Source organism: Tenrec ecaudatus, chromosome 11 (genome assembly GCF_050624435.1).
Source record: "Tenrec ecaudatus isolate mTenEca1 chromosome 11, mTenEca1.hap1, whole genome shotgun sequence".
Classification (NCBI taxonomy): Eukaryota; Metazoa; Chordata; class Mammalia; order Afrosoricida; family Tenrecidae; genus Tenrec; species Tenrec ecaudatus.
Window position 1 is genome coordinate 42544876 of NC_134540.1, and position 24322 is coordinate 42569197.

The following is a 24322-nucleotide window of genomic DNA, read 5'->3' on the forward strand; positions in this document are numbered from 1 at the left end:
TGCACAGCAAATGCATTTGTGAAACATGCAAAAGTCAAACAGGAGTCTATGGTAATGTGCAAGTTCAGATGCTGCTTTTACTTTATATGCTTTGGAATATGCACCAATTTGTCATCTTATGGAGAACACTAAAATAAATTATTTGGTACAAATTTGAATTATATTTAACCTTTTATCACCAATATATGTATTCTATTTTGTTATTTTAAAGACAATATTCGCATGTATCATATTTAATCTATATTTTGTTGTATTTAGATCCCAGGTCAGCGACTATTGTTTTCCAAGGTCTCAGCAGTAAATATCTAGGTTTTCCAGGGCACATGTTTTTGATTGCAACTACTCAGTTCTGTCAGTGTAGTGTGAAAACAGCCATTAAGAAATATGAATATAGTCATTCCACTTTAAACTTTATTTATAAAAATAAGCAGCTGATGGTGGGTGTAGTATTACGAACTTTCTTATGGTCAGTAGTTTTCTAGTGAATATTTCTGCAATGATGGAGCACTTCTGCAAGTTTTATGACATGATAATTACTGGTCAAATTTGACTATTGAACATATTAAAGAGAATAATTAAAATTTTGACATTATCTCGATCAATTAATTTAAATATAAGTGTAAATATCTGCAAACACAAATATGTATGCATGCACAAGTGGGTGCCCCCCCACCTCCCCAAACACCAGAAAATGCTCTGTTGGGCAGAGTTTTCCTACTAAACATATTTTTTCCAATATGTGAGCATCCAGCAACTCATTCTGAGTTAGTGCAGCCAGTGGCGTTGCCTGGGAAGTTTCTCTCTGGTCACGGTGAATTTTTTCTAGATGTGGTTTCACCTGAACCTCAGTTTTTGTGATGGCGGATTTAAGAGAACAGCACCCAGCTGTGAGATTTTGTTTCCTGCTTAGGAAAAATGCTACGGACTTTTGTGATGTTACACACAGTTAACAAGGACAGCACTATAGGAAAAACTCAAGCATATGAATGTTTTTTCTCATTTCTAAAACAAAATATAATGTTAATTGATGGCAGACCTCATTCTGGAAATCTTCCTGAACATATAAAAATATCGAGAAAATCCATTCACTCGTGCTTGAAGACCAACAATGGACGATTGAAGAGATGGGGAACTTAGCTGGGCTATCTTGGAGCTCCATTCGGCGAATTTTAATGGAAGATTTAGGAATGAGAAGGCTCTCTGAGAAATGTGTGCCTTGGGTTCTGACTGACCAGGAAAAAAGGGCATTGAGTGGAAACATGAAGTGCTTTGAAAGGACATCTCCAAAATGACACAGTCGTTTTTTTCCAAGGTCATTACTGGTGACAAGATATGGTGCTATTCTTACACCCCTGAAATCAAGCATCAATTAAGTCAGTGGATAATGCCCTAGGCACCTCGTCCCCCCAACAAAAGTTCCTCAAGTGAAATCAAAGATCAAGATGATGCTCATTTCTTTTTTTTGATGTCAGGGGAATTGTGCATTTGGAGTTTGTTCCACCAGGTCAGACTGTTAATCAAACTTTCTATTTAGAGGTTCTGAAAAGATTATGTAACCGTGAGTGACCAGACCAGAAAGACCTGCTTTGTGACAGACAGGGGACAAGTTCCGTCACCACAGCAATGCACCTTCTCAGACAGTCATCTCAGTGTGCCAGTTTTAGGCAAAAACCAGCATGCCTCTGTTGCCCCATGCACCTGTCTCTCCTGACCTCGCTCCGTGTGACTTCTTTGTCTTTCTGCGAAAGAAGAGGGACACGAGAGGATAGCGATTTGACAACATAGAAGAGGTGAAGAAAATATGGAGGGAGGTTCTGTCAGCCATCCAAACAGAAGAGTCTGAAAATGTTTTCAAGAATGAAATCACAGATCTTGCAAATGTACAAAGTGTATTGGAGAGTACTTTTAAGGTGATAAGGTTGTATTGTAAAAGAAAATTTAAATACATAGGTTTAAATTCAATTCTGGTTTGGGGGAGTATCTCCTCGTGTGTGTATATGGATAAATATACATATATAGTTTTAAAATGTTATACTATATTATTGGCCTCATATTTCAAATATAGCAAACCTGGTTGTGTAGTGGGCTACATATTGAGTCGCTAACCACAAGGTTAGGAATTTGAAACCAACAGCTACTCCAAGGTTGAAAGATGGGGGCTTCCTTCGCCCATAAAGATTTACAACCATGGAAAACCAGAGAAAACTTATATTTTGTCCAATAGAGTCACAATTAGTCAAAATATACTTACTGTGAATTTTAAGAGATTGCAAATGTGTTACATCTTTTTGAACATATGGGTTAACAAATTTCTATCAATATAAATATTATAAAAGCATTACTTTGACTTATAGCACTGTGTCACAAGATGCATTGATCTTGTGATCCATTGATAAATTACTAAAGTGAAATCCAAAAGTTAGAAACAAAGAATCAGTAGTTTGAAAAGATGGCCTTAATGACCAAAAAATCTAGAGATGTCACATAATAAAATTTTGCAAGATTACATCATCTTTGTTGCAAATACCTTACAAAATATAAATAGAAATCATATACATGGACCTTGCTAAATGAGTTGTGCATAATCAAATCCACAATATCTATAGAAAGAGAAAATCAAGCCAATCTCCCTTCCATCGAGTCAATGCTAAGTCATAGCGACCCTCTGTGGGGTTCCTAGACTGTAACCGTTCACCTTACTAGAAAGCCCAGTCTTTCTTTGAGGAGTTCCTGGTGGTTCCCAACTGTCGATCATGCGGATGGCAGCCCAACATGCAGCCACTAGACCATCAAGGATCTTAGAGAAAGAGAAGATGGAGAAATTCAATTTTATCAGTCTGAATAAAGGAAGAGCCAGTTATGGAACAGATCATCACTTCCTCATATGCAATTAAGCAAGTTAAGACCACAAGACTGAAAATTTAGATCTTGAATAAAAAAAATTTCAAAAGAATCATGGAAAATGGAAATAAAAGATATATTGGAATTTTTCCACAAATTTTACAAAGCTCCCTTACATAAGCCATCTGAATACAGAACAATTGTTAGACAATCAGTAAGAAAGTCTCAGGGATTTCTGAATACTAAATTCCATAACCTCATGCCCTTTTTTTGTAGATATGTCTATACTACAATTGGTACATATAGCAATATAAATATGCTGTAACAATTGTAATGTAATCATGTGTTTGAATTGTACTGTTAACAAGAATACTAAATAGATTCAACTATGGAGTGATAAATATGTATTAAATCCAAATTATTAATAATTTATTTAAAAAAACAATAAACATAGATTCAGGAATGGGTTCAGGGCTTGCACTATCTCCAATTACTTCTTACATCATGGCCCAGCTCAATAATTGCAATTAGTAAAGGAACACAGAAGATATGGTTGCTGTAGCAAAATGTGGTGAAGAAATTAGATGGTGCCTGGATATCAGATAAAATAGCATCTTGGGTCCTAAATGCTTGTCTCCAAACAAGCAGCCATCTAAGTGAGATGACAACTAAAGTGCAGATGGATGAAGCACACCACCATCAGGCACCAAATGATTGTAAAGCATATAATCCAAAATGGAAGGAGGGATTAATATTCCAGCCTAAATTGTGAGAATCTGGTTTGCAGAAGGTTAAGGTTGTCATTGGAGTTTAAGAGTCATCTGTGGGAACTACATAGGAAACATGAATCTATTGAACTCCCTCTATCCACAATTGAGGGATTAGAGGAAAGTGGTTACTTAACAGAGTGCATTGGAGATATATTTATAAAAGATCAAAGGCATAAATCTGACTTGAACAATTAAAACCTTGTCAGTTAATTCCCCCTCCCCCCACCCCCCACTCAGGTGCATGCTGGACCTGATGTGGCTTCAACATTTTCTTTTTTTTTTTCTTTACATTTACTGTGTTTTATTTGTGAGCAAAAGAAAATTAAGTTTCTTTCTTTTTTTTAACATTTTATTAGGGACTCATACAACTCTTATCACAATCCATACATACATCAATTGTATAAAGCACATCTGTAAATTCTTTGCCCTAATCACTTTCAAAGCATTTGCTCTCCACTTAAGCCCTTTGCATCAAGTCCTCTTTGTCCCCTCTCTCTCACCGCTCTCCCCTCCCTCATGAGCCCTTGATAATTTATTAATTATTATTTTGTCATATCTTGCCCTGTCCAGCATCTACCTTCACCTCCTTTTCTGTTGTCTGTCCCCCAGGGAGGAGGTCACGTGTAAATCCTTTTCATAGGTTTCCTGTTTCCAACCCACTCACCCTCTACTCTCCCAGTATTGCCCCTCACACCCTTGGTCCTGAAGGTATCATCTGCCCTGAATTCCCTGTGCCTCCAGCTCCTATCTGCATCAGTGTACATCCTCTGCTGTATGCAGACTTGCAAGGTAGAATTCGGATCATGGTAGTTGGTGGGGGTGGGGGGAAGAAGCATTTAGGAACTAGAGGAAAGATGTATTCTTCATCGGTGCTACATCGCACCCTAACTGACTCATCTCTTCCCATAGACCCCTCTGTGAGGGGATCTCCAGTGGCTGATGAATGGGCTTTGGGTCCACTCTGCACTTCGCCCTTCATTCACTATGGAAATATTTCTTTTTTCTGATGAAGCCTTATACCTGATCCCTTCGACACCTCGTGATTGCACAGGCTGGTGTGCTTCTTCCATGTGGGTTTTGTTGCTTCTGAGCTAGATGGCCGCTTGTTCACCTTCAAGCCTTTAAGACCCCAGACACTATCTCTTTTGATCGCGGGGCACCATCAGCTTTCTTCACCACATGTGCTTATGCACCCGTTTGTCCTCAGCGATCATGTCATGGAGGTGTGCAGCCAATGATATGATGTTTTTGTTCTTTGATGCCTGATAACTGATCCCTTCAGAACCGCATGATCACACAGGCTGGTGTATTCTTTCAAACAGGTTGGTGTGTTCTTTCACACAGGCTGGTGTTTTTTATATTGTTGTTTTGTTCAGATTAGGGTGTATCTCTGAGGTGTTATGTCATTGGAGGCCATCCACTTGAAGTTATATTACATGTTTTTCTGTGTTTTGGTATATGAAACCCAGGATTGGTGAACCTATAGGGACATCAGGTAGAAAAAGGATTGGGTATTTTTTTGGGGGGTGAGGGTCTGGGTAGGGAGCTGGTGGTGGGGGGGTAAAAAGGAGAAAATGTCAATTAGTCCAGGAAGAAAGCAATGTGTGGATTCTGACTGTGGCATCATGTGCACAATTCTGCTTGACATGATTGGACTATGGAATGATATGATATATGTATAACTCCCAATTAGTAATAACTTTTCAAAAGAAACCAAATATTAAATATACCACTAGCTGCCTGAAAATGAACAGATTTGTTTTGGGGATACTCCTTACAAATAAATATGGCAAGTCCTGTTTCATGTATTTTGGATATGTTATCAGGAGAAGCCAGGTCATCGATAAGACACCATGCTTGGACAATAGAGGTCAATGAAAAAGAGGAAGACCTTCACTAAACCATGACGACTAAGCAGCTGGGACAATGGGCTGAAGCAATGACTGTGAAGATGGCACAGGAGTGCCCATATGTTGTTCTGTTGAACTTTAAATTGCTTTGATTTAGAACTGACTCCATGATCTCTAATAACACAGGGATTACTTAATTTTGAAATTTTGCCTATTTCTGATAAACAAAGAATCTTAATGATAAACGAGTATGTCTTTCTGGATAAAATTTGATGATAAAATAATGGAACTAATTTGGTGTGTTTAAAATGTTCCCACTGTTAAGTCCAACATGAAAAGATGTTTCATGTTGACTACTGCAGGGATTACTATTGTCTCCAAGACTCTGAATCCTTTCTGGAAAACCTCAATGAAAGATATTCCCTATAATTACAGTAACTGTGTTAGTTAGACGTTGTGTCAACTTGCTGGGACAGGATTCTCAGTGGGTTGTCAGTTAAAAACCTAGTAGTCATCTCCATAGAGGGATGGTCTACAAGCATTTGGGACCTTTGGGTTTAGGACTTAACATAACCCACAATACTGTGAGTAATCTCCTTAAAGTTTCATGAGTTTCTGTGATATATTGCAGTGAAATGCAGAATCCAGAGCTGTGAGGGAGCAAACTAAGGGGAGGAGTTGGGTGGCTCCAGAAATGGAGCACCATACCAGCTTGGGAAAGGAGAGCATTCGGGAGCATCTTAAATCTCTAATATCTTGGGGCTAGTCTTGTATTAATTACCTAAAAATAAATTATTACCAAAATGACTCATTTTACCTACCAAAGTGAATGTCTAAACTAAACCAAACTCATTACCGTTGAGGACATGCCTAATTCATAGTGACCCTACAGGACAGGGTAGAACTGCCCTGTGGGTTTCCAAAACTATCTTTTTAAGGGAATAGAAAGCCCCATATCTCCTACAGTGCAGCTGTTGGTTTCAAACTGATGACCTTATGTTTAGAAGCATAATGTAAAACCACTATGCCACCAGACTCCTTTTGAAATATGAGTATATACTCAGATATAATGAAATATAGCATGATTTTGTAAACATAAAACACTCATATAATAAACATTTTAATAGAAATAGATTCAAAGATTAAAATATAACCCAAACCAAACTCATTAATATTGACTAATGTTGATTTGTAGTGAGTCCCTGTGGATTTCCAACCCTGTAACTGCTGAGGTGAGTAGAAAGCCAAGTCTTTCTTCTGCTGAGCTGCTAGTGGTTGAACTGTCAATCATGCCAATTGCAGCCCAATGCATGACCACTATTGGCTGTTTTTTCTAGATTCGAGATACAGGGGGGCAAATAAAAAAGTATTCTTACCAGGATTTCAGTTTGTCTGTGAGCATTTTTTCCTGAATGAGGATGCTTAAACACCTCTGTGTTATCAGTGAATGACTGCAGAGATTCCTTTCAGAAATATTTGTCTTGGCTGAGTTCTCAACAGAACTCACAGTCTTCTAGTCGATGCCAACTCAGTGACCCAATAGTCACATTAGGGTTTCTTAAACCAGAAAAAAAATACTTTTAGTTCAATAGAAAGAACAATTTTAAGTTTAGGGCTGACCCTATATGTGTTTGTTTGTTTTTTTAATGTACTTATTTAAAAATTTTAATTGTTCTATTGGGCGCTGTTAAAGATATCATGATATTCCATATTTTAATCACACAAAGCAGTACAGTAGCTACCACAGTCAGTTTCAAACATTTTCTGTCTTCTTGAACTTCTTAATGTAAACCTCCCTTATTCCCTTCCATCCCACACACCTGGGAACCTCTCTCTATTTATTTCCTTAGAATAGGTCATACACAATTCTATAACCATTCACATACAATTGCATTGTTTGATCCCATCGAGTGGGGTGATACACAGTCAGCAATGCTATCAGATCCATAATCCCCCTTCCCTGCCCCTCTCTTGCCGTAAAGTCAGGGAATCATTACACCTGTTACTGTTTCTGAAAGGTTATTTATCTTGCCTAGCATGTACTAAACTATCTTAAATATACAAATGAACATATGCAAATCTAACATGATTAATGAGGTAATGCAAATAAAATTCATAGTATTAAGGGGAGGAAATACTGAAAAAAAAAACTAGAGAATAATAGTGTGGTTCATCCGTACTATACTGCACCCTGGATTTATCATCCCTTCTCTGTGGCCCTTCTGAGAGGGATGGTCCAATTATCTTACAGGTGGGTTTTGGATCTCCAATACATCCACACCCCTTCATATTTATTTGGTTGTTGATTATGATTTCTGTTACCTCTTCCAGTTGACACCACATGACCACTCAGGCTAGTGTGCTTCTTCCAAGCAAGTTTTGTCACTTCCCTGCTAGATAGATGCTTGTTTAGCTACAAGCCTCTACGACCACACTGTTATATCTCTTAATAGCCAGGCACTATCAGCTTTCTTCATTGTCTTTGCTTATGCACCCATTTTGCCTTCAGCGATCTTGTCTGGGAGGTGAGTTACAATAATTTACAATGCACAATGTACATGGTACATTGCTACATTATTAAATTATTAAATGTACAATGCTACATTACTTGAACAAACGGTTCTTATACTGAGGTAAGATTTAAGTAGAGGCCCAAAGTCCATCTACTTCCTTGTTGCATTTGCATATAAACACATATAGAGTTAAGTAAAAGTGTGTTTATATATTAACATTTTTATTATTCTTTCCTCTTTTTATTTTTTCCTCCTAATCCACTATCATGTTTAGCCATCATTCACCTCTCAGTAATTCCTCTCTGAAACAACTCGATTGATCAAGCACGACCAGAAAAGATACACCCTCCTCTCCATCAATTTTAGGACACTTATTATTCCCCTGTACCCATCATTGTTGGTTCCCCATACCCTCCCTCCCCTTTCCTCCCATGTTCCTTAGGAACTGTCGGACCTGTCACTGTCTCCATAAGATTGCTTATCCTGCCTATCTTGTGTATATAGACACCAAAAGAAAACAAAACCCATACAGGTCGTTACAGGACTCACTAATAGGGATCCTGATGTAGGGCAGATGACGCACCCTGTTAAACAGAGAGAAGGACCTGATATCAACCTTCAGTCCCGTACCTCTTCCTTCAAAACCCCTTTGAGTTTCAGCCTTCGTGTCTTAAAGGTGAGCATCCTAAACATCATCATTACTATTCCTACCATCAAGGATGGAGCGGTCTAGTGCCCATCCCACCCCCTCCCGAGTCAGGCCTTTAGACATTCAGTGTGGCCCACTGGGGAGGAATCCCCAGCCCTTTAGCTGGGCTGCCAAGTGCTGAGTCAGAAGTGGACTGGGACACTTTGGGGACTTTGTAGCTTCGCTCCCATCATTGGTGTGTTGTCCACAGAAGTGTGTCTTCCTGAAACATCAAGGCTTTGTGATAGGTTTCTGGGGATGCTGCCCACATAACATGACAGTATTCAGATGGGCCATGCATTTACAGAGAGACCAGGAAGGCTGCAAAGATTGATTCTAGGGAGAAACATCAGCTTAGGGCAATGGTGACATTTCCCCCCCCAGAATTCATAGGGGATCATTGAAATCTTGATAAATTTTCATATCAAAGGACACAAGATAATCAGGGCTTATTATGAAGAAGCTTTAAGAAAATTGAAAAGTACACTGATGAGAAAAAGTCCAAGAAAGTTGCATGAAGGGATTGTATTGTTCTTCCTGTCCTGTGAAGGCCCCTGCCAGCCTTTAAGTGCAACTGAGCTGTCCTATGAGAATGCAATTGGGAAACTTTATTCCATCTACCGTGTAGCCCTACTATCACCTCATTCTGACTTCTTTTTTCCCCTAATACTCCAAAAACTTTCCAAAACAATAACTTTGGGTCCCTGGGGATTCTAGAGCTACCATCCTCATGTGGTACAAATTGAAGAGTGCAAAATTTTTTGGAGAAGGTTTAGATAGGTGTAATATATCCCTTCAAGGGTGTACAGGTCTAGACTATATATTGATATATTATAACTTCATTTTTGATAAGGTTGTATGGTTTTGTAACAGTATTTTCTATGCTTTTCTAATAATAACTTTGGACATATTCTTTCTGTCCTAGAAATACTGTTTTGATTGTTTGGGTGAACCAGTAACCATGTTAGATGCACTGAAAACCAATTAAGTGAATATAAATTGAGTGAAGTTAAATTTACATGGGAAATAAAATCGGCACTACATACACCTTTTAAGGTGTATTTGAAATTTCAAGATGAAAGTGCTATCTATATCTCACTCACAGCCTTGATAGTGACCTTGCAGGAAAGAGTATACTGCTCCTTTGTGTTCCTGAGATGATCACAGTCAACAGGAGTACAGGAGTAGAAAGCCCTGTCTTTCCCATGCAGAGTGGCAGGCCATTCAAATGTTTGACCTTTCCAGCGTAACCCAGTTAGTAATAAATATGCAACCAGGGCAACTAAACGTGACATAGCAGAATGAAAAGGTTCAATATTTCTAATATTATACTCTTATGAATGTAGTAATGCTATTGATAAACACATAAAAAATAAATGAACCTAATAATCTAGTTACATATAAAATGTGTTCTGCTCATGTCTCTTCTTCATCGACAACAGTGAACTGTATTTTCTTTTATCTATCTCCGGCGACCTTTAATGAAACAAGTTCCCCAGAGGAAAATGTATGCTGCTCAAGAAATTAATCAATTTGCAATTTGTGTAAACTGAAAGAGAACTTCATGTAAATGTGTTCAACTGTGTTGTGATTATGTGTGTGTGACTATTAGTCATTCCAATATTCTCTTCCTTTGTGAGTATGGATCCTTGTGTGAAAGAATAAATATAAGTCAGTTTGGTGACATCAAAGGAATGCTAAGACAATACAAGCCAGAAAAATAACAATAACAAAAGCAAACAAAATCAAAATAGCAACAACATAAAAACAACCAACCAGCCCGAACAATGTAATTTTAAGAAGTGTTATTTGTTACCAATCAGAATCAGTAAATTATTATGATTTTAAGAGATAAGTTCAAAGAATTATGACTGTACTATTAATAAAATAAACATCATTTATAATAATTTAATGTTGATTTATATAGATATAATAAAACATATAAAATGTGTGCTCTGTTTCCTTGGCTAAAACTTGCAATTCTAATGCCAATATAATTCCCCTTCTTATGCAGTAATAGAATTTTAGCTTTTGTTGGCCAGAAGTTACCTTTGCATCCAGATAAGGTCTTCTATCTGACTTCTGTACAATAAATATGTTAAGTATTTCATACCCATATTGTTAATGTTCTGAATTTACACATGATGTTTTTCTGGCAGAGAGCACACGATTATTATTTAGTTTCAAGGAAATAGTAACCACTTATTTTCCTTGTAGTTGATTATTACCCCTGAGGGGACATGGTGAAAGCTACACAATCCTTTATATTATGGGTCTGTGTTGTAGGCCAAGAACATTGAAAAATGAATTTGTGAAATCTATTTATCTGTTACTTGTTTCTCTTGACAGAGACTCTCCTTGTAAATTCAAATATCCCCAGAGGGAAGAAAAATTCTTATCTCTGTGGTTGCTTTTATTAAGCTCCTTTAAAAAATGGGCACATATTTATGGAGTTAAATAAATTCCTCTGGAGTTTCCACTCTCTCTGTACTGTAATTTAACTTCTAAGGCTTGCTCTATTAGTTCAGGTCTTATGCCTACTGAAGATCTGATTGTTACTAGGTTGCATTAAGTCAGCTGCGACGTACAGGGATCTTATATATACCAGAATAAAATACTGCTTGGACCGCCATCCTTACAAGTATTGTAATGTTGTGATTTGTTTGGAAAACCCATATTGTGCAAAAAACATAAAATGCAGTTTTTGATAATTCCCCTGTAAAAGCAAAGATCACAAGGTTTATATTTGAAATTTGGATCATGACATTAAGGAAAGGGTGTGCCTTTTGCATTCCTTCATTATTTTTATGAGCGGATGTGGTTTACAACATGCTTGATTAGGATGTGTGAACAGCAAGTTACAATTACATTGATCTTTATTCTTGTTATTAGCTGATTGTCATTGCTGTATAACCAACCGCCTCAAAATATAGCCGTTTAAACCCCATGTTGTAAAGCATTTTATTAGGTCTCATGCTTTTGTGGTTCGGTCAAGGAGCAGCTGCGTTGCACAGTGCTGCTGCTTTCCTGGGTTTTACCTGGATTCCAGTGTGTGGTATGCTGATGGAGGTGAGACTGGTATTGCTGCAAAATCCTTTCACTGATACGGGTGACAATTTAACAAAGAAACACAGAAAATGAAGTCACCTCTAATTGTATGCAGTCTCAGAGTATTTCCACCTATGCTTTTTGTCAGACAGTTATCTATTTCATGGAGCAATCTAGGTTCCAGAAGCAATTCTTGTAAGACACGGGGAGTAAAAACAGATCTGAAGGCCGGGAACAGGAACCACAATAACAGCATTTTTACCATAGTCTATTGATCAAAGAAATTACAAAGTCTACTCAGCTAGAAGAATACAGAAGAAAGACCTTTCTTGAAGAGAAAATTGTCAAAGAATTTATTATAGCCTATGATTTGCCATAGTCTCTGTCTCAGAAGGGTCTTCATATTGATTTTGCAAGAATCCTACAGAGCTCTTGGATAAGATAGCATTTTAAATATAAGCAGCTATAGTTGTAGTTAACAAATTATATTCAAATGCATAGACTACTTTTGTTGTAATGTGCCTTTTATCATACAGGATATATTTGATGTATCACTCTTCTGTATTATATGCCTTAAGTAAATCAGGAATTTTTAAAAACATTTTATTAGGGGCTCATACAACTCTTATCACAATCCACACATATACATACATCAATTGTATAAAGCACATCTGTACATTCTTTGCCCTAATCACTCTCCAAGCATTTGCTCTCCACTTAAGCCCTTTGCATCAGGTCCTCTTTTTTTCCCCCTCCCTCCCGCTCCCCCCTCCCTCATGAGCCCTTGGTAATTTATACAACGTTATTTTGTCCTATCTTGCTCTATCCGGAGTCTCCCTTCCCCCACTTCTCTGCCGTCCATCTCCCAGGGCGGAGGTCACATGTGGATCCTTGTAATCAGTTCCCCCTTTCCAACCCACTCACGCTCCACTCTTCCAGCATCGCTCCTCACACCCCTGGTCCTGAAGGTATCGTCCACCCTGGATTCCCCATGCCTCCAGCTCCCATATGCACCAGTGTACAACCTCTGCCCTATCCAGTCCTGCAAGGTAGAATTCGGATCATGGTAGTTGGGGGGAGGAAGCATCCAGGATCTGGGGAAAAGCTGTTCTTCATCGGTACTACATCGCACCCTAACTGACCCATCTCCTCTCCTAAACCCCTCTGTGAGGGGATCTCCAGTGGTCGACAAATGGGCCTTGGGTCTCCACTCTGCACTTCCCTCTTCATTCACTATGGTATATATATATCTCTCTATATATATCTATATATAGATATATAAATATCTATATAGATATATACATATATACATACATATATAAACATATATACACATTTTTTGGTAAATCAGGAATTTAAAACTAGAATATTTTATTTGAATGTTATTTTTTACTCTTCTAACCCTTACTAATGTCATTTTAATTATTTATATGGTTCAATTCCTAAAAATAAAATAAAACAAAACCTTGTACCAACTTCTAATTAAGCATTTACAAAAGAGGTAAGCCCATTTGAAGACCGTATATCCCTCAATGTAACTAGAACAGGGGATTTCTGCAGTCCCCAGTGAAGGAGAACACGTTTAGTAAAGTAGAGGGTCAGTGAAAAAGATTGAGAAGCTCAATGAGATCATTGGACACAAAAGGCTCCAATATAGCCTTGACTATGAAGAGAGTTCAGGATCACACATTGTCATGTTTCTTCGAGGGTACCATCCAAAATCAGCTACTGTGAAATAATACTGCTACTGTGATTTCTTTTTACAGTATCCCAAGAACTGATGATATTTGATCATACTGATTACTGCCCATTTTTATATATTCCTTGGATAATTTCTATCCATATCCTAGTTTATATTTTACTTTAACTATTTGTCTTCTTATATTTTAATGTTAATATATTATTACCATATCACTTACAAATATTTTAAGTTTTCTCCCATCTGTGGGTTCTAGATTTTTAACATGTTAGGTGGCTTTAAAGCACAAAAGTTACTAATTCTGAGAGCACTTATTTATTTGTTGTTGTACTTATTAATTTTGTTGTTTTTGTTTGCTATTTTGTCACAAATTTTAAAAAATCACTAATCTAAGTACATGACAGTTTATGTATACTCTTCTTCTAAGTCATCTTTTTACCTTCAAAGTTCAGATTCTGATGAAAAATAAATTAATTTGTGTAGGTGGTGTGAGATAGGGACTCAACTTTATTCTCTTGCACATAGATAGAGTTGTCCTGGCCACCTTTTTGAAAAGATTGTTCTTTCTCCATTTGAATGTTGTGGCATCTTTGTAAAAAAATTCACTGGGATGCCGGACAGGGCAAGATATGACAAAATAATAATCTATATTCAAAATGACTGGGCATTTACCATAAAAAGACTGAGCTAACACAAAAGCATCAAATTTACAGTGTATGGGACTGCATTACTTATTATTTCTGCAGCCCTAACTGGACGCACTTTATGTGAGATAAGATCAGTTATAGAACGTAAAGAATATCACATCTGTTTCTAATATCTGGGTGGTGACCTTTAATTCATGTTTTCTAAAATAAATATTAAATTTATTTTGCATTAATTTAACAAAACAGAATAAAGTCATCATAAAAATAAAGAGAATAAAAACACACGTATTCGAAATACATCAGGTTGATCCAGACTTTTGTTTATTCTAAATGCCTTTCCTTCTAAATTCTTCTATTCATCTTATAATTGGTCTTCATTTAAAAAAAAGTATCCTAAAAACATTTTTTCGGGAAGTTTTTAAGACTTTATCTCAGCATATATAGTTTTCTACTCTTTGCTTCTAGAGATATTGAACAAACTTACCCAGACACATTTTACCAAAAATCAAATTCCAAAAATCAAATTCCAAAAATCTATGAAGACCTGTGTATCTTCCTGGGGTGTTGAGTAAGAGGGCAGGAAAGAAATTCCTTAGATAGTGGACATAAGTCTTCCTCCATAAAGGATATCTTCTCTATTAGAGTAGAATCTATATGCTTGATTTAATATTCGATATAGATAACATATTTCTGAAATAATAGCTGCAATTAAGAAAATATACCTTAGCATATGTTATCTGTAATGAAAGTGGTTAATTTATAGTTATTTTTTACAATTAAATATCTTTATGAATCCTATAATTTCCATAAGGATATTGAAATATCCTGGTGGCATAGTGGTTGTGAGTTGGGCCAGCGGTTGAAAACCAACAGCTGCTGTTGGGAGAAGGACGAACGTTCGACTCCTACTGTTCCAGCCCCAGAGTCTCACAGGAGCAGTGCTACCCTGCTCCACAGTGTTCTCATTAGTTGCAGCCAATGCGATGACAGTGAAATTCGTTTGGTAGTTTATGTTTAATGTGGTTCATGATTTGTTAATTTAAGAATTACTGTCTGATTTTTCCCAGATACTCAGTTCTAAGGAAGCTGAAACTAGTTTGATCCCTAAGTATTCCACAAAGCCAGAATTAATCTCAATGGTGTATTAATTATCTGATTAGTAAATATAAGGAAGACTATGTATAAAATTATGCTTCTTCTTTGTAAAGTGCATTTAAACGAAAATTTTCATTGTGTAATGTAACGCAAGCAGATTAAATGTATCCATGTTTACAACTTTTGATTCTGGCATGCGACATATATGATCATGTAGGAGCTATTTTTTAATTTAATGAACAATAGTATTGAAACATCAAGATACACATACTTATTTTTAAAAATGGCTTTAAAATTCTACTATTTTTCATGCAGAAAGCAATTGTAATGAAAGCATTTTTATGAAAATCATCTATATTCATTTTTGTCAAAAAGAATAAGAATTAAACCTCTTGACACAACAAAAAATTTTTAAATGTAGGCAAGAAATTCATATAATAGACATATTTCAAAAAGTTAAACAAAATTTGACACACTGAATAAGAAAAGTTCCATTCTGTGATTTCTCTAAAGAAAACTTACAATTAAATTTTGGAAGATTTGAGATGATGAATCTATTTGGAATAACTTTCTTATGTATCTGAAAATGCCCTTCACTAAGCTATTTTAAAAAGAGATCAGTTAAAACTATTTATGGGGACAGAAGAAATATAATAAGAAATAACAACTATCTTTTTATCAAGTGCCTATTTGCTTGTTAATATTTTTCTGTTCACTTAAATTTCACTCCCTGGGTAGCTTGAAAAATCTCGGTTGCAAAAAAATTGAAAGGCTGCAATTTATATTAATCTCTTTAATCAACTGAATCAAATACACATTGTATATAACCACCAACGATGAACCTAGTTTTCTATACAAGTAAAGTTGTAGAAATTTTAGTTTCAAATTATAATGCAGGATAGCAACGATGAAACATATAATTTTCCTCTAGTTCTTAAATACTTCCTCCCCCTACTATCATGATCCCAACTCTACCTTGCAAGTCTGGCTAGATCAGAGGATGTACATTAGTACAGATGGCAACTGGAAACACAGGGAATCCAGGACAGATGACTCCTCCAGAACCAGTGATGAGAGTGGCGATGCCTGGAGGGTAGAGAGAATGTGGGGTAGAAAGGGGGAACTGATTACAGGAATCTACGTATAGCCTCCTCCCTGGGGAAGGGACAGCAGAGAAGAGGGCAGGGAGAGACATCAGACAGTGTAATATATGACAAAATAATAGTAATATGTGAATGATGAAGGGTTCATGAGATGGGGGGAGTAGGGAGGGAGGGGGAAAATGAGCAGCAGATATTAAGGGCTCAAGTAAAGGGCAAATGTTTTGAGAATGATGATGGCAACAAATGTGCATATGTTCTTGACACAATGGATGTATGGATGGATTGTGATAAGAATTGTATGAGCACCCCCAAAATGATTAAAAAACAAAAAAAACTCTGACCTGCTGTGTAAAACTTTGCTTTAAAAATTATAATGTACTATAATACCAAAGGTAGGATGACAAATGTAATTTAACACAAGAAGTATTAGAAGTGAAGATGAAGGAAACAAGTAAGTTCCCAGATATCAGAAAATTTTAATGATTTATATCCGATGTCACATCTCTCTCACTATCACTGCATTGATGCAGCATCACAGTGACCATGCCCCTGTGAATTTCTGAGTCTACCTCTTGAGGGGAGAAGAAAGCCCCGTCTATCTCCCACAGAGGAGCTAGTCATGCAAATTGCCAACCTTGCAGAGCACAGGTGTTACATACTAGTGCTTAAAATTATGTTTTGTTTTTGTTTTTAGGTTCCTTCATGTTGGTCCCAAATCCAAGCAACTTTACATACAGCAGAATAAACAGTGCCTGTCCTTGCTTGTTCTCACAATTGTCAATCCATCTTTTCCAGAGTCTTCCTCTTTCCTCTTGCCCCTCTGCTCTACAGAGCATGCTGTGCTTTGCCATGGACTCGTCAGTTGTGATAATATATCCAAAGTACTTGAGACCGAGGACTGCCATCCTTCTTTGTAAGGAGCATTCTGGTTGCACTTCTTCTAAGACAAATTTGTTTGTTTTTTGGCAGTTCCTGGTACTTTCAAAATTTTCCATCATTCAAGTGATTCAAATGTATCAATTCTTCTTTGATCTTTTTTTTTCATTGTCCAATTTTTATATTCATATATGATGATTGAAAATACACTGACTTTTATCTGGTATACCGTAGTATTTAAAGCAACATCCTTGCTTTTCAATTCTTGTAGAGGCCTTGGGCACCAGCTCTGCCTAGCTCAGTGCATCGCTTGATCTCTTTACTGGTGGGTGCAGGAGCACTGATTGTGGCTCAAAGCAATATGAAATCCTTGACAATGTCAGGCTCTCCTCCCTCTGTTTGGATGTTATCCATTGAGCCAGTTGTGAAGATTTTGGTTTTCTGTTCATTGAGTTGTAATCCTTACTGAAGGCTGTATTACATACCGATGGCAGAAATCTGATCTTAATCCTCTTCACTGTCAGCAAGCAAGATTGTGTCATCTGCATATCACAGTGTTAATAAACCTTCTTCCAATGCTTATACTACACTCTTTGTCATATAATCCAACTTCTCTGATTATTTACTCAACATATACATTGAACAAATATTGTAAGAAGATACAACCCTCACACCCTTCCTTCTAGATTTAGTCCATTCAATACCTTTTGTTCTGTTCACACAATTGTCTTATTTTTGTTTGTTTTAAATCATTTTATTATGGATTCATACAACTCGTATCACAATCCAAACATGCATCAATTGTGCAAAGCACATGTGTCCATCCATTGCCCTCATCATTGCCTCTTGATCCATGTATAAGTTGCACGTGAACACATTGAAATGTTTTGAAATTCCTATTCATCTCATAATTTTGGTAAATCCAACACAATTATATATTTGGTATTGTCTATGTTCAACCAAAATCAATCTGACATCAACACTGATATCTCTGTTCTTCATCCTCTGTACTCTACTGGATCCAGACTGATTTTTTGCAGCTCCCTATCACTGTACTGCTATAACTGCTGTTGGATAATCTTTAGAAAAAATTGGGGGGGGTTTATATTTTTATACTCTATAGTTTCCATATTCTGCTGTGTCACTTCTCTTGGAAAGGGTACAAATATGCATTTCAGTTGGCCATATGGCTGTCTTCTATATGTCTAGGCAGACAAGTGAGTGCTTTCAGTGCTTCGTCGGCTTGTTGTAAATTTGGTCTTCCATCAATTCCTGGAGACTTGGTTTTGGCTAATGGTTTCAGTGCAGCTTGAACTTCTTCCTTTACTATCATTGGTTCTTGCTCATCTCTACCTCCTGGAATGTTGGAATGTAGACTAGGTTCTTTTTGCTACCGTAACCCTGTGTAATCTTTCAATATACATTAGATGATTCTTGTATCTTTCAATACTTTGCCCATGAAATCTCATAATATTGCAAGCCGTGACTTAAGTTTGTCTTGAGCTCTTTCACTTTAAAATATGCTGAGCATGTTTTTCTCTCTGGGTTTTCTAATTATGAGCCCTTGCACACTTCCCTATACTATTTGCCTTTGTCTTCTGAAGTTGCCTTTGGAATCTTGTATTCAGCTCTTGGACGTCGTTTCTACCATGTGCCTTAGCGACCTTGCAATTAAAAGCAGGTGTTGGTGTCTTCTGACATTCACTTTGATCTGCTCTGTCTTTTCTGTCTTTTTAAAAGGACTTGTTTTTTAATTTTTGTTTTGCTTCCCACATGAATGGTGTTTATGACATCATCCCACAAGTCATAAGGTCTTCTGCCAGAGGACTTACTGTGTCAAATCTCTTCATGAGGCGTCTTGAAACAGATGGAATATACTCACATTCTAGCTTGTATTTAGGCTCTCATGCACTATTTAAGACCATATTTTTTCACCTGCTTTTTGGCTCAGTTTCATGAAGTAGATAATGATCTTTCCATCTTATATGTAAGTTGTAAGATAACTGTATCAGTGAGAAATGGACAACTTACCTAAAACATTAAAGTACAGCACCCTCTTGTGCAAAAAAACCACTGTCCTGAACCATCCTCACAATAACTTCCTATATTTGAGCCCTTTGGGGAATTCGCTGTGTCAATTCATCTTATTAAAGCTCTTCCTCTTTTTCTGACTCTTCATTGAAATAAGTATGATGCTTTGCTCTAGAAACTCATTGCTTTTTTTTTTCCTTTTAAAAAGTGATTTCTTTTTTTAAAAACAATTTATTAGGGGCTCATACAACTCTTATCACAGTCCATACATATACATACATCAATTGTATAAAGCACATCCGTACATTCTTTGCCCTAATCATTTTCTTTTTTTTCCTCCTCTTTTCTTTTTTTACATTTTATTAGGGGCTCATACAACTCTTATCACAATCCATACATATACATACATCAATTGTATAAAACACATCCATACATTCCCTGCCCCAATCATTCTCAAAGCATTTGCTCTCCACTTAAGCCCTTTGCATCAGGTCCTCTTTTTTTTCCCCTCCCTCCCCACTTCCCCCTCCCTCATGTGCCCTTGGTAATTTATACATCGTTATTTTGTCATATATTGCCCTATCCGGAGTCTCCCTTCCCCCCCTTCTCTGCTGTCCCTCTTCCAGGGAGGAGGTCACATGTGGATCCTTGTAATCAGTTCCCCCTTTCCAACCCACTCACCCTCCACTCTCCCAGCATCTGAAACTCATTTCTTAATAACAGGGCCAAACACATTGACATTCATTTCTGTCTTTTCTCTAATTTCTGCCATTTTAATGACATTTTACTATTTTCATATGTGATGACTTTGATGTCATCACTAAAGTCATCTGGTCAGTGGTCATTTGTATTCAGTTCATCAAATTCATCCTTTACTTTATCTCTAAATCAGGGCGGGATCCATGTGATATATTGGCGTTCTTGGGATTTTTTTTTTCATTTTCTTCATCTTCAACTTTAGCTTGCATATGAGTAATGGCTGATTTGATTTGTAGCTAGTCCTATCCTTGTTCCATGTCTCTCTCACAGATAGAATCAATTTGATTTCTATTTATTACATCTGACCAGATCTATAGGTATACTCACTGTGTATACTCCTTAAAAAATGTATGAGCAATTAATATGTCTTGGTCTTGTAGAATTTTATCATGTAATCTCCAGATTTATTTGTACCACCAAAACCATGTTTCCCATATGTTGATCCATTTCCTTTCCAAATTTTGAATTCCTATCACCTGTAATTATTAAGGAATATTGATTGTGTCTTTAATTAACTGCAAACTGCAGACGTTGGTAAATATCAAATTTCCACACCTTTGACATTACTAGTTGGTAAGTGAATGAATAATGTATGTAAATGAACAGTTCTATTGATTGGGCCTTTTTTTAGGGATTTGTATATTGATCTATCATTGATATACTTGTAATCAGGATGGATCATGAGGATTTTCTTTTTTTTAATGTCAATTAATGTGATGCCACTCCTTCTTTTAATTTTTAATTCTCAGCATAGTAAGTTATATGATTGTCTTATTAAAATTGGCCAATATGTCCACTTCAGATCACTAATGCCAAATAATGCCTAATATATTGATTTTATGCAAGTATATTAGATTAATACTTGATATATTCTAAATTATCATTTTAATAGATAGTGATAAAAATTAAACAGAGAAATGAAATACTGATATTTATAATTCATTCCTATCAAATGTATAAAATATATAGAATATTGAATATATTTAAAACTTCTACTTATTCTTGTCATAGAGAATATAAGCAACTAAACTGTTTCCAGTAGAATACACACAATATATGAAAACAATATAATCTTACTTGTCTTCAAATTTGTTTGTTTGAAATTGCTCACTCAGTTGAATTTACTTTCCTATATTCTTGTCAAAGTAGTAAATTCATAATTAAAATAGCAAAACCTACAATTATTTTATTAAAATACTTAAAATTAGAATACTTTGGTTGCGGTAGGGGCATACCACAGTACTCATTGTTACATTATTTTCCACATTTGAATCCTATTTTGAAACTCTTGCCATATCAAATATCAAATGCCATCTATCTGCATGATATGTGAAATTACATAATGATGTTGAATTTGGACAATGCTGACAGTTTCTCACCCCTTAAATATGCAGAATTTCTCTTTAAAGGGATTCTATTTTCTATTTATTTTGGCATTTTCTATCAGAAGGCAATTTTTCATGTTTGATCTCCATTGTGCATTATTTGAGTTTTTTTCTGTTAATGTTTTGACACCTATTGTAAGATTCTTACAAAAAAGAAAACACTTATTCTTGCACATTCTAATTTAATGCCACATTATCATAGTTTATCTTGTATATAGGAGTGACACAAATGGCTTTAAATAGAGCAAAAATAAAAACATTAAAAATTGGTGTTTATTTTATTTTTATACCCTTACATCCTTTCAAATTTTGAAAATAATGTGTATCCAGATGTTAGTGCAATATATTTATGCATTGTTAGTGCAATATATACATGCATTGATGTATAGAACAAAAAATAGTGTTGTTACTATTATAAGATTCAGTTCATTGTAAAGGAAAATGCACTTCTATCACTCATAATGGATTGAGTTATCTTTTTATATGTAAAGTTACAGAATTAATTCAAGTGTATTTTTGATAAAGGAGGCCTCAGTATATTAATCCTGATATAAGAGATAAGATGGGCTTAAGTATATGTGGATATAATATTTTTTAATTCTTGTCTTCTTATTTAGGTTTCTGAGTTTGAGTTTTTAGTTACTAAGTTTTATGCATTGTCCTTTGAGTCACAGGGCAGCAATTACTAGTAAACATTTCAAGGGTGTTTTGTTTTTAATAAATCTTTTTATTGGGGCTCATACAACTCTTATCACAATCCATACATACATCAATTGAGTAAAGCACCCTTATACATTTGTTGCACTCGTCATTCTCAAAATTCGCTTTCCACTTGGGTTCCTGGAATCAGCTCGGTTTCCTTTTTTTTCCCCTCCCTCTCCCTCCCCGCTCCCCCTTTCCCCCCTGCTCCCTTAATAGTTTATAAATAATTATTTTATCTTATCTTACACTGCCCGGCGTCTCCCCTTACCCACCTTCCCATTGCCCATCTCCCAGAGAGGAGGTCACACATAGATTCCCAAGATCTGTTCTTCCTTTCTACACCCCCTTCCTATCCTAGATTCCATGTGTTTCCAGATCCCCACTACACCACTATACATCCTCTGGTCTAACCAGGTCCCCAAGGTAGAATTGGGGCCATGATAATTGGGAAGGGAGGTAGCGTTCAAGAACTAGAGGAAGGTTTTGAGTTTCATTGTTGCTACCCTGAACCCTGAGTGACTCATCTTCTTATCACTACCGCTCTGCAAGGGATGTCCAGCTGTCTGCAGATGGGCATTGGGTCCCCGAAACGCACTCCCCCTCATTCACGATGATGTGATTCCCCCCACCCCTGCCTTTGTTGTTTGAGACCTGGTACCCTCTGCCCTTCACGATCACCCATGTTGGTGTGCTGCTTCCGTGTGTGCTTTGTTGCTTCTGGGCTAGATGGCCACTTGTTTGCTTTCAAGCCTTTAAATCCCCAGATGCTATATCTCTCAGTAGCCGGGTACCATCAGCCTTCTTCACCACACTTGATTATGCACACCTTCGTCTTGTTTTTATAAAAATAATTTTATTGGGGGCTCTTACATCTCTTATCATAATCCATACATTCCTGCAATGTGTCAAGCACATTTGCACATATGATGCCATCATCATTTTCAAAGCATTGAGCCCCTTATATCATCAAGTTTTTTGGGTTTTTAAAAGCCTTTTGAATATAGAGAAGCTATAGATCTTAAAAATATGTATTGATGATTTGGGGAAATATGTGAATATTTGTAATCCATAAAATATAGACTAATTATTATTTCTCTAGTGAGTTCTCCCTTCATTCCCATTTATCTATTGTGGTAGTTACACAATCTGCTGTCAATTTGAGACTTATGAGTGAAGGGATGGAGTTACCAGTCAATCAGGTCATAGTTTGATAACCTCATTTGGCGGCACTAAGGAGATAAATAGCTTACTGGAGGCAGGAAACTCACTCAGTTCCTGCAAGACCATATTGTCAGCAAGTCACATGGAGCCAGGCTAATGGAAGCCAGAGCCTTGGAGCTGTAGAAGCTACGTGGAGTTCCATGCCAACACTGAGATTTTACAATGCCACTGGATCCACAAGACTTCCCACCCACTGGCCTATGATTTTCCTGCATTTGGCATCATTGCATGTATTTTGTGAGTCTGAAGAGGACTTTATAGATTGGTATCAGACATTTGGCCTAATATTGAATTTATGGTCTTCATCTGAACTGGGCTAGGATATTTTCTGAATATTCAATTGCTCTTGTATATATACCCTTCCCTTTAAACATGTGTGTCTATGAATTCTTTTTCTCTAGTCTACTCAGACTAACACATATGTCAAAATGTAATTTTATTGAAAGCTTCCTATAATAGAAATATAAGCAGTTAATAGATATATTCGGTACAATTAGATAACGTCAGCTCTATAAAGCACTATTATTTTTGCATAAAGTCATGATGCAGTCATTGCCTCTGACTTAAAGAAAGGTAACAACCAAAAGTGCTAACAAAATTATGTAAAACTTAGGATTCTATGATCTATTGAATATTAGAAACAGACACACAACTTACTTTCATCTTGAATATTTTCTTAAGCAATTATTTACATTAAATGTGAGGATAAAAAATAAAGACTTCGCTATGAAAATTCATATTCATACCTGACTAGTTTATTCAAAGAAAAACACATTTAAATATGTCTGTGTATAAGTGGATGGCTGAAGACTACATCTGTTGGTAACACACTTGTCTTAGTTTCATTGGAGTGTCTTCAAATTCAATCTAATCAAAACTGCTCCTTCTAAGAGGAGTTGCTGGCTCAGTTTACCATTTATACTTGAATGTCGGCCGACCCAAATATAAGCTGAGGCACCTAATTCTACCACACAAAAAAACTGGAAAAACTATTTACTCGAGTATAAGTCTAGGGTGGGTAATGCAGCAGCTACTGATAAATATCAAAATAAAAATAGATACAAATAAAATTACATTAATTCAGGCATCAGTAG